The sequence below is a fragment of the Muscardinus avellanarius genome (assembly GCF_963383645.1).
Source record: "Muscardinus avellanarius genome assembly, chromosome: 4".
Lineage (NCBI taxonomy): Eukaryota > Metazoa > Chordata > Mammalia > Rodentia > Gliridae > Muscardinus > Muscardinus avellanarius.
In genome coordinates, this window is record NC_137789.1 from 147,772,210 (window position 1) to 147,784,507 (window position 12,298).

Here is a 12,298-nt window from a genome sequence, read left to right on the forward strand (position 1 = left end):
TAATTCCTTACACAGACTGTGAACCATTTCTGCATCTTCTCATTCAGTATGGCTTCTGACCAAAAACCTGCTATGGAGACTTGGGAAGGCAAGGGTCAGAATAAATAAAGGATAAAAACACTTTCCCCTGGTTCTTTCTAGAGAGAGCCAGATAACGATTTCAGTTTGGGGCCATCTAGTCTTTGTGGAAGCTATTCAACTTTGCCTCTACAGTACAAAAGCCACCCTACACAATATGTAAATGGATGAGCATGGCTGTGTTCCAATAAAACTTTATTTTAAAAAAGAGTAGACAAACCCTGCACTAAAGCAATGATTCCTTTTTCTTCCTGATCAAGTTTAGAAACCTTCACGACTAAGCCTTCTCTAGTATCTTCCTGATGAACTCTTTTTTAAAATTGTGCTACGTATTTTCTTTTAAGTTGTAGTTTCACTACCTGACTGAGTCACGCAGCAAGTCAAGCAGATTATTTATATTGTGCTCCTCAAATTGACACCTTTTAAATAGATACTCAACCTTTCCTTGTGGAGAGCAGACTGGCTGCTATGCTCAGGAAGACCCCCTCCCTCCCTGCCTGATTTCTAGCAATTCAGCTCAGGCCCATATTTGTAAATCCTGTTCAGTGAAACCTAAACCAGTCAGCTCAGCAAGCTATCATTGTATCTACTAACCAGCAGTCAGGGCAGGGGACAGGGTGGTTGAGGAGAGGGTTAAAATCCAGTTAAGAAGATAAAGATACAAATTGGGTGGGTGTGGGGGGAACAGAAGGTAGAACAGGTTAGTATGTGAAGACAAAAGTATTTGGAAGTCACCAGCTTGACAGTATTGTACTGTCGGGAATGCCCCATCCCTCCTGTAATGGGATATGCCTTCTCAACCCCAGTCAACTGGGCCTGAGTTTTCTACTTTGTATCTAAGCTTTCTCTAGATTATAGGACAACTATAATTTAATGCCTATGGAAAACAAAGAAAAGTCAAGGGTCCGGGAATAAGGATTTAATAAACTGCTGATCCGCAAAAACCCAGAAGCCATGATCACAGAGCAGGAGACCCTCTTAAACAGAACACTGATAGATATGTACCTTCAAAGTGCCTACAAAAAGTTTGCTTTATTTGGCAAAATGTGCAACCTTTATGTTATTTGTAAAAGCTTCATATAAACAAGATATGCACTAGGAGTGGATATTAGAAAATCTGGAGACATTAAGTTAAAAAAACAAAAAGCTGCTCTAAGATAAGGAATAAATGTGAACTTGAGGCACAGAAAGCCTGAATCTGAATCCTGACTCTGCCAAATATGTGACTTTGGGCGTGCTAATAAACCTTTGAGGGTCCGTTTCATCCACCGGCGATGGAGATGACGCCTCTCATCCAGGGTTCATGATCTTGGCGAGTGCTTACTGGGCACTTCTTACCTGCCTGTCCCCATCCTGCATGCTGGGCTGGGGGAGTGTCCAGCACAGCACAGCCCAGGCACCTCTGGAGCTTATACTCTAGCTGAAGAGCCAGGCAGGAGACAAGCAAATGTCACAATGAAGAGCAAGACAGTGCTGAGAACTGCATTCACTTCCTAGGGTTGCATCATTTAACTAAGTCACAAATAGAGTGACTTAAATAAGGAAATATTTTAATAGTTTTAGGGGCTGGATGTTCAAAATTTAGGTGTCAGCAAGGCCAGGTCCTCCTAGACCTTGCCTTTGCTCTTTGAGCGTCCATTGGGAGTGTAACTCCAACCCTTCTCTGTGTCTTCCTATGCCCTCCTCTCTGTGCCGTCTCCCTTCTCATTGGGACAACCAGTCGTTGGATTTAGGAACTACTCTGAATCGAGGATTTCAGTTGGGCTTGGTGGTGCACACTTGTAATCCCAGTACCTAGGAGGCTGAGACGGGAGGATCACAAGTTTGAGGACATCCTCAGCAAGCAGTGAGACTTTCAGCAAAACCTAGTGAGACACTGTTTCAAAATAAAAATAAAAAATGGGAAGCCAGGCATGGTGGTACACGCTTGTAATCCCAGCATTCGGGAGGTGGAGACTAGAAAATCAGGGTTCATGTACAGCCTTAGCTACTTAGAGAGGCCCTTTGAAATTCAGTGAAACTCTGTTTCAAAAAAAAAAGACTAGAGAATAGTTCTAGGATGTAGCTCAGAGGTAGAATGCCCCTGGGTTCCACCCCTGGTACCACAAAAGAAAACATGGGCTGAGGGTATCGCTCAGAGGTAGACTGTCTCTGGGTTCAATCCTCAGTATCACATACAAATCATCATCATCATCATCATCATCATCTATGATTTTATCTCAAGATCCTACTTTAGTCTAAATGTTTGTGCCCCCAAGTATATACGTCAAAACCTAATATCAACCTACTACCAGTGCTACAAAAAAAAAAAAAAATTAAGTGAAGAAGTGAGATTCATTGGGGGGGGGGGGTTAAAGCTTTAGCCAAGATGGCAAAAAGAGGCATCTCTGAAGAGGTTACTATGTAACGAGGAACAGCCAGCCACAGGAGGGATGTTCTGGGGCCCTGAAAGATGAGTGAGCTTGGACCACATGTCCAAAGAGCCAAATGGAAGCCTGAGGACTTGCCGGGGCACGGTGTGGGGGAGACTCCAGCAGTAAGGGGGAGATGTGAGAACAGCAGGTGGCTGGTGGAGGTCCTGCAGGCCTGTGTGAGAACGGAGGGCAGCAGAAGATCCCAGGAACTAGCCGGCAGGAAGTCCCTCTCCACGGGGGCTGAAAGGCTGCATGTGTAATCCAGCCACGGAAGAGACTGGGTGGTCCAAGCCCAGGAAGCCCCAAACCACAGAAGGTCTCTGATCAGAGTGCATTCATTTATGGACCTCCCTCTTTCCTCCCCCACACCCCACACAGGTGGTTTCCTGATGCAGGATATTAACTTTCAGCTGCTGGAGGTCCCTAACCTCCCGGCCAGCCTAAAAGGTTTCCTTCGGTTTGGATAAGCTGCAGATAAGGAGCTGAACTTTTGTGGGTTTATGAGCACCGCACCTGCAATCCTTCAGAGAGTCGCTCATCACGAGCCTTAATCCATCTCAAATAAAACCTGCGTGCACAGACGTGGTTTTCCTCCCGTGACTGTTTAACCAGGAAGGAGAACAGCTTCGTCTGCTCTGCAAGAGCCTCTGTTTACACTGTACCCATGGATTTAATTTCTGAGATTTACATTTTAATTCTTGAAGATATTCAGGAGATAAATGGATAGAGAGGCGTATGGTTGAGACGTGGCCCCATCCTGCAAGCCCCCTTGCCTTCTTGTCTAATGTTATCCAATTTCCCGTTTCCTTTTCTCTCTTCCTCCCTGGTCTTCCCTGAGTGAGCCCCCCCCCCTTATTTTGATCGCCCAGGTTAATGAGTCATCTATAAAAGCTGTATAGTTTCCCCCCAAGCACATGTCCACCCTGAACCCCAGAATATGACCTTATTTAGAAATAGAATCTTTGTATATATCTGTATTAAGATACAGTCATAATAGATTACAATGGCTGGTATCTTCCTAAGGTGAAGAGAATAAAGACCATGTGAAAATGAAGGGGGGGGCATGGAAGCCACACAGCTGCAGCTTAGGACCCTGAAAAACCAGCAGAAGTTGGGTAGGGGCAAGGAAAGCGCCTTCTCTCTAGAAGCGTCAGTGAAAGCATGTTCCTGCCAACACCTCAATTTCAGACTTCTGGTCTCCAGTACGGGGGAAAAATACATTTCAGTTGTCTGCAGTCATCTGTTGCAACATCAGAAGTAAATGCAGCACTGTTATGGTTAGATACAGAATGTCCCCTGAAGAGCTCATCACTGAATATATCCATGGTAATGGATTTACTGGGCGGTACCTTAGGCGGGTGGAATGTGACTGGAGAAGGTGGGTCCCTGGGAACGTGGCCTTAGGGAATCCATTCGCCTGCTCTCTCTTGCTTCTAGCCCCCATGATGTGAGAGCAGAGCCCTGGCACCTGTGCATGTTCATTCTCATATCCTCTCTCATGTTCATTCTCATATCCTTCCTCTCTCTCTCTCCTCTCTCTCTCTCTCTCTCTCTCTCTCTCTCTCTCTCTCTCTCATACTCTCATTCTCTCTCTCCTGCCCTCTTTCTTTCCACTTTATATGAAGTTTTCAAGTACATAGCAAAGTTAGATGAATCTCATGATGACCATTCATACACCTCCCACCCAGGTTCTGCCATGTTTAACAGGGTTCTGCATTTGCTTTACCACACATTTATCCATCCACCTACCCTTCTATCCCTCCAGCAGTAAATAAACTTGATGTATTTTTGGAAGCATTTCATAATAAATTGCAATCATCAGTACACTTGCTCTAGAGGTCAGTGGGCACATCGTTCACCAGGGTTCATTATTTGTTTACAGGTTTTTCATTTTTTGTGTGGTACTGGGGATTGAATCTAGGGGCATTCTACCTCTGAGCTACACCTTCAGCCCTATTTTATTCTTAATTTTGAGACAGGGTCTCACTAAGTTGCAGAGGGCCTCACAAGTTGCTGAGGCTGACCATGAACCTGCGATCCTCCTATCTCAGCCTCTCAAGTACTGGGATTACAAGCATGCATCACCACGCCTGGCTTAGGTTTTTCTTCTTTGGGTTCAAATTCACACACAGTAATATGCCCAAATCTTAAGTGTACATTCTGAGTTTTGACCAATACACACAACAGTATATTCCAAACCCTATGAAAATAGACGAGCTGGGTACGGTAGTGCAAATACATGTGTAATCCCAGTACTTGAGAAGCTGAGGCAGGAGGATCACAGATTTGAGGCTAGCCTCAGCAACTTAGTGAGACCTTCAGCAATTTACAGAGACCGAGAGAGAGAGAGAGAGAGAGAGAGAGAGAGAGAGAGAGAGAGAGAGAGAGAGACCATCAGTTCAAAAGGTTCCCTCTTGCCTCTTCCAAGCAGATCTCCACTACCATTTCCCCAGAAGCAATCAATGCACGTAAGTGTTTGTTCATTTGTTTGTTTGTTTTTCCATTATTGGTTAGTTTTTAGAATTTCATATGAATGAACTCTACAGAGTGACCCCTTTGGGGAAGCGTATTATGTTCCCTGGAGAGCTCATGTGTTAATTTTCAGAGTTGCTATAATTAGGTCAAGAGGGTAATCTCATGAGTGGATGAACCCATTGTAATAGATTCACCGGGTGGTAACCCAGGCAGGTGGGGTGTAGCCTTAGGGGGCTGTGCTATTGCCTTTGAATCCCCTTGCTTGCTTGCTTGCTCTTGTTTCCAGCTTCTGTGATCTGAGCACATAACCCTTGCTCTTTCCCTCCCGCTGCTTCCAACATCCATGCCCTGAGCTCTGCAAACTACCCAATATAGACTGAACTGTGGAATCTTCAAAAAGACTGTGAGTGTCCAAGCATGGTGGCGCATGCCTGTAATCCCCGTACTTGCGAGGTTGAGTCAGGAAGATCGCAGGTTCGCAGACACCCTCCACAACTTAGTGAGACCCTGTTTCAAAATAAATAATAAAAAAAAGGGCTGGGGGTGTGGCTCGGAGGTATGCCCCTGAGTTCAATTCCCAGTACCGCAAAAATAAAAAAAATAAAAAACTGTGAACAAATTTTCCCTCTTCTAAATTGTGTGGCCAACAAGAACGCTGAGGTTGGAAGACCAAGATGAAGGGCTTCCTCACTCACTGTAATGTTTTGGAACCTCATCAAGCTGGGCTTCAATACTTTTCTCCTTTTTACTGCTGAGTGGTACTCCACTCTATAAGCACACTACACTTTGTCTTTTCTCCTGCTGGTGGAAACCTGGGCTATTTCCAGCATGGGGCTGTTAATGAGTTATCGTTAATGAGCTGCCATGAAGATCAGGGCGTGAGTCATCTTCTTGGACAGAAGCTTTCATTTCTCTGGGGCTTGGCACTATTTATCCTGATCCACTGGCAAGCACACCTTGGTCTCCTGGTCTCTCCAAGATGACTGTGTAAGGCAGTCATTAAGAATTCAGACCAAATGCTTGGGTCTGAACTCAGATTCAGTCCTTCACTAGCTGTAAGACCTTCTGCAAAGTGAAATTAATTAAGTTTTCTGAATCTATTTCACCTTCTGAAAAATGAAGCCAAAAATCATGATTAACATGCATGTGACCCTCATGGAGTTGCCTCATCTTGGCTTGGGCTTCTCTAACAAGAGACCGTAAGAGCCAGGCATGGGGCGCATGCTTGTAATCCCAGCATTTGGGAGGCTGACACGGGAGGATCATGGTTCACGGACAGCCTTAGCTACTTAGTGAGGTTCTTTGCAAGTCAATGGAACTCTGTTTCAAAATAAAGAATAAAAAATAGGACTGGGGGTGTAGCTCAGAGGTAGAATGCCCCCAGGTTCCACCCCCAGTACCACAAAAAAAAAAAAAAAGACCATAAGCCACAAATGCTTATTAAACAACAATTACCTCTTAGTTCTAAAGATTTGGGAAACACAAGACCAAAGCCAGGTCTTGGTGAGGACCCTCCTCCTGGTTTGTACAGCCATCTCTGCTATCTCCTCAAGCAGCAGAAGCGGAAGAGCTGTGTCTCTTCTTGAAGAGACAGTAATCCCTATCACGAGGATTGACTTGATTGCCCTGCAGAGGCCCTGCTCCTAACGTCCACCTTGGAGTTAGGATTTTAAAATATGAATTTTGGAGGAACACAAACATCCTGTCCCTAGCATGATGATTCGAAGGAGGAAATACATGGAGCCCTTGATGTGCCCAGCACCCACTAAGTAAGAATAGGCAAATTTTATAGAACAGGGACCATTCTGAGATAGGCACAGGGCATGCTCATTCTCTGCTCAAAAAAGCTGCAATGGCTTTTGGGGCTTCCAGGAGCAAAGTTAAACTCTGCTGTCTAGATTTTAAAATGACCAAGAAAGTCATTGCTCAAGTTATCTAAAATATCAAGCTTTATCTTAATGGACTGGAATTTTGTCAGTCGTTGGCTTGGCAGTCAGTCTGCTGATCAGGTATGCTGAATAGCTTGAGTAATGAAGTCATAAAGTGGGTAATAAAAGATGGGAAAACCCAACAGCCAATACTAGTCATTTGGTAGGCAAAATCTTTTTGATCATACTTGGAACGTTCAGGGACATGAGGGGGAAAATGTTTCTGGCAAGAAATAGTTTGTAAAGGCTCCATAACCAGCCCCGTCAGATCCCAACCCAGAACTTGCCGGGTTCACTGCTCTCTCAGCATCTCATAAACACAGTACTGTGCGTGTCTCTGTCTTCTTGTCCATTCAGACTATCCTTCCAGGGTTCCATCCACCCCTAGGTCAGGTCTGCCCTTGTCCTGCCCACTCAGACCTTCCCCTTCCTTCAAAGCCATCTCCAAAAACACCGAGCAGCCTTTCCCAGCTCACAGGGCCACTCTCCGTCACTGCCTGCAGCACCGGGAGTGGACACACAGCTCTTGGAAGGCAGAGGCCATGGCTGCTAAGTCCCCAGAGCACCTGTTCAGGCCCTGCACAGATCTGAACAGGTAAATGTTTGATGACTCATTCTAAGTCTAAATTCAATCCCACCACCACCACCACCACCAAATAAAAAGAGCAATGGAGAAACAGAGAGAGGTTTGGGTTCTGAAGAATAGGGCATGACTTTCTGCTTGACTGTCCGTGTGGCATCTATTACATGCCAGCATTCTGCCTCAACTTCAGAAAACACTTAGGCTGTCAAAGAGAAATGTGTAGCAGACATGCATGTGTGCATACGTGTGTACACACCCACCACAGACAGAAAATCTCTCCTCTCCTCTCTCTCTCTCTCTCTCTCTCTCTCTCTCTCTGTCTGTCTGTCTGTCTCTCTCTCTCTGCTGGTTGCCCTGAATCTTGCTATGTTTTCCACTTTTTTTCATCAAACATCTACCGAGAGCACCTACTACATGTTCAGTACCACATTTGCTGCTGGGGACTCAAAAGAAAAAAAAAGGCGAGCTCCCTTCTTTACAGGAACTCACTTTGATGATAAAGTGAGATATTTTGGACAGACCAGATGAGAGCATGTGGAAAGTGCAGATGGAGGGTGGGGAGGTGACAGCAATGGTAGTCGGGGGTTCAAGGCCCAGCCCCTGGCCTGGGGCTGGGTGAGTAGGAGAGAGGGGAGCGGGGCAGCACTTCTCAGTGATGTCCAGGTCAGAGGTCACCATGGCCAAGAATATCATGATAAAAAGACAGTAGAGGACTGTGTGGAAATCAAAGGAACTCTCCCTCACACGCTGGAAGACAAGCATGCACAGGGCTAGGACGGCAGCGGGTGGCTTGTCTGACTAAGGGTGGTGGCAGAGAAAAGAAGCAGCATTCCAGACAGGGGAGATCAACAGAAGCAAAGGCACAGAGAGGTGGACCAGCACGTGGAAGAATGGGGATTGATCTGGTGCAGGCTGATGGGGCAAAGTGGGAGAAGGAAGGAGCGCTAGAAACGAAGGTGGAGCCATGGCTCAAGGCGGTGTGGCCCAGGGCCTCCTAGAAGAAATGAGTGCTCTTGTCCATGCGGACCCACATTCAGAGCAGGGGACCTTCTATTTTACAGTAGTGCCTTCAAATCTACTGTAAAATATGAAGAACTTGGTTCTGTCAACTCATCCAGTGATTCCCAAGAGACAATTCCAGCTACATTCATATGAAAGGTTTTGTGGCTTCCAACAAGTCAGGTTCCAAGAGCAGTGGGACCAGGGCTCCCTGGCATCCACAGTTCCATTTCTAACTGCTGGGCCAGAGGGGCACAAGTACACTGGAGGGAATGAGAAAGGGAATTAGAAGTCAAAATCAACGTGCTCCTGCAGGTGCTCCATCTACCAGCTGATGACCGCAGATAGCAGGGCTGGCTTTGGAGTCAGAACATCCCTCTGCCTGGAGGGGGCTGTGCACTGGCGCAGATATCTGAGAAGGGGCATCAGAAGAGGAAGCTGGGGGAAATTGGTAGGTGGGTCCCAGCCCAAACCCACAACAAGCTCAACCACTTACACACAGGACCACTCTCCTGCCCAGAAAAGAAACACCTGAGTCTACATAACCTGTCTCCAGCACAAACTTGCTCTGTCCTGGTCACCAGGGAAGACTGATCCATCAAGGGAAAGAACAGGGGTTTAAGCACTCAGTCACTTATAAACAGACGAGATTTTTATCCCTGGCTTGCCTAGGTCACGAGAAAAAGTGCAAATGACTGGGGCTGTAGGAATGGACCTCAAGGGAATCACACCAAGGCCAGTGTTTGTGTTTGTTCATGTGATTTTGAATCTTACTAGATGTATAATTACAATGCACCAATAATGTAAGGAGGAGGAGGAGAAAAAGAGGCTTCATGCAAGGAGCCTCTGCTCTAGGAGAGGCAAATGCACTGAGCAGCTTGTAAAGCTAGAACAGGATTTCGGGGTCATAAGGGGCCTGGTCTGCTGTGAAAGCAGAGGCACCCAGTGAACTTGCCCTCCTGTATCTAAGCAGTCATGCTAGGCCTTAGAAAGGGTCAACGATCTGTGACTTTGTCGCACTGGAAGTAGATGAAAGCCTTTTTGCAAAAGTCGGGCCAATGAATGTGAATGGCAAGAGCCCAAGTCAAATTATCTGGGTTCACATCCCAGCCCAGGTGTCTACTGTGAAATGAGAATTTCCAGATAAGCAATGGAAGGAAGCTAGAGTGCGTGATCCACGCGACGATGGGCCAGCAATAAAGCACGGCTAAGAACTCGTGCTTATCATACAGACACATGTGGTTGCACACAGAAACATTTACAGATGTGCGTATACACACAGGATGTACACACACATTTCTTTGTTCTGTCATCTGAGAGGGCCTAAAAGAAATGGCACACCAGTCCAAGCATCATTCTGTAATAAAAGGAGCCAGGACTCCTTGGAGAAATGACTAATACAATCGGAGTAGGAAATAGGCCTGGAGCATGGAGCCATATTACAGGAGCACTCCAAATCATCGCTATAGGAAACACATTCCGGGGGCATAGGGAGTCAGGTGTGATGGTGCGTGCCTATAATCCTAGTACTTGGGAGGCTGAGACAGGAAGATCACAAGTTCGAAGCCAGCTTTACCAACTTAACAAGATCCTGTTTCAAAATTTAAAAAATAAAATAGGGCTGGGGATGTAGCTCAGAGGTAGAACACCCCTGGGTTCAATCCAACTACCCTAAGTAAACAAACAAATAAATGGACCTAGGGGCCAATGAATGGCCAAAGCTGGAACAAAATGAGAAAGAAAATAAACAGTATTGAATTATAAGTCCAAGTATAAAATAAATATCCATGAGCCCATATTGACACTAATGATTGATTACATTTTAATGAAGGGTGGGAGGCAAATCTCGAGTGCAAAAGAATACTCGATGCAGACATTCTACCCTCAGGAGGTGGAACACAAGTACTCACCCTCGAGGGTGGGCTGCAACTTCCTTCCCAAGATTTCCCTATGGACAGGAGGAAGAAGAGTGACTTCACAGAGAAGTGTGGCAAATGCTACTCCAGCCGAGTGCTCAAGAGCAACATTCATAGTACAAATCACGCCCAGAGTGTGTGCCCTTGATAGAACGCGGTGAAAACGGCACTTGACCTCTGTGAGCTTCCTCCCCCATGTCTATAACCCCAGTCTGGTCATAAAAACACATCAGTCAAGTTCCAAGAGGGGTAGCCTACACTCTACCTGACTCAAAATGGTCAAGGTCATTCAAACACAAAGAAAACCCGAGAAATTATCTGCTGTAATCTGAATATTTGGGCTGTCAAATTTTACACATCAATCTCTATGGTGATCTTCTGAAGAGGTGTGAAGTCCAAAATCAGAATGCTGGCAGATCTGGTGTCGGATGAGGGCTGGTTCTCTGCTTCACGGAGGGGATCTTCTAGGTGTGTCCCCACAGAGCAGGAAGGAAAAGGGACTCCCTCCAGCTTCTTCTACACAGCACTAATCTCCTTTATGAGGGTGGGGTCCTCATAACGTAGTCATCTCCTGGAGTTCCCACCTCTTTATTCCATCACAATGCTGATAATAGGGAAAACTGGACACAGGGTAGATGAGACCTCTCTGTGCTATCTTCATAGTTTTTCATAACTGTAAAAATGATCTATAAAAATAAAATCTATCTGCTGGGCGTGGTGGCACATGCTTGTAATCCCCCCACTTGGGAGGCGGAGGCAGGAAGATAGTGCAGGTTCGAAGCCAGCCTCCTTGGATTAAGAGAGCCTATTTCCAAGTAAAAATATAAAAATGGGTCTCGGAGTGTAGCCCAGAGGTAGAAGGGTTTCCAGGAACCCCAGTACCACCAAAAAATAAAAAAAAAACAAAAAATAATAATAAAATAAAATCTATCAGAAATAATTCTGGCTACCCCATTCACTGATTATGTAACCATGGGCAGGAAGGTCAATTCTACTTTATTCCTCAGTTATCTCATAATGTTCAAATGGGGATTCAATGAGAAAAACACATGCAAAGTACCTAGCCCAATGCTTGGAATCCAGGCGGTAACAAATATTGGCAATCTTGTTATCTCAGGAATTTTTTTTTTTTTTTGGTGGTACTGGGGTTCCTGGAAGCCCTTCTACCTCTGGGCTACACTCCCAGACACCTATTTTATACTTATTTGGAAACAGGTCTCTTAAGCCAGCACAGCTGGCTTCGAACCTGCGCAATCCTCCTGTCTCTGCCTCCCAAGCGTGTGGATTACAAGCGTGCGCCACCACGCCCAGCGCTCAGGAAATCTTTTTAAAGACAAACTACTCTTAGAAATAATCATCTCGACACAAAATTCTAAGTTTCTAGGCCAGGCGTGGTGGCGCACGCTTGTAATCCCCGCGCTTGGGAGGCAGAGACAGGAGGATTGCTCAGGTTCAAAGCCAGCCGCGCACGCTGGCTTAGGAGACCCTGTTTCCAAATAAAAATGTAAAAATAGGTCTGGGAGTGTAGCCTGGAGGTAGAAGGGCTTCCAGGAACCCCAGTGCCACCAAAAAAAAAAAAAAAAAAAAAAAAAAAAATTCTAAGTTTCTCCTTTATGGATATGGCAATTTTGAAACACGTTTGTGGGTAAAGAGATTAGGATTTCACCCCAAACTAATGCCCTCAGATTTGAATGGGCACTCAATGAATCTGCTTCAGGGGAAGACCCACTGCAGTTACCTGGCAAGGGGCACACAGCCCCGCACAGCTCACGTGGAGGCTGATGAAAGGTCTCAGAAAATGTGTCTATTCAAATCCAGTTTTTTTGTAATTCCAGCATTCAGGAGGCTGAGGCCAGAGGATCGCGGTTCACGGACAGCCTCAGCTACTCAGTGAGGCCCTTTGCA

The 12,298-nt window shown here is 45.8% G+C and overlaps 1 protein-coding gene across 2 annotated transcripts in view; it reads right to left on the reverse strand.

Moving 5' to 3' along the window:
- The window catches only part of GFRA1 (GDNF family receptor alpha 1), a gene marked incomplete at both ends in the record, with an annotated part of 212,380 nt that overhangs the window by 129,697 nt on the left and 70,385 nt on the right, over window positions 1-12,298 (reverse strand). The gene's annotated exons all lie outside the window — the stretch shown is intronic.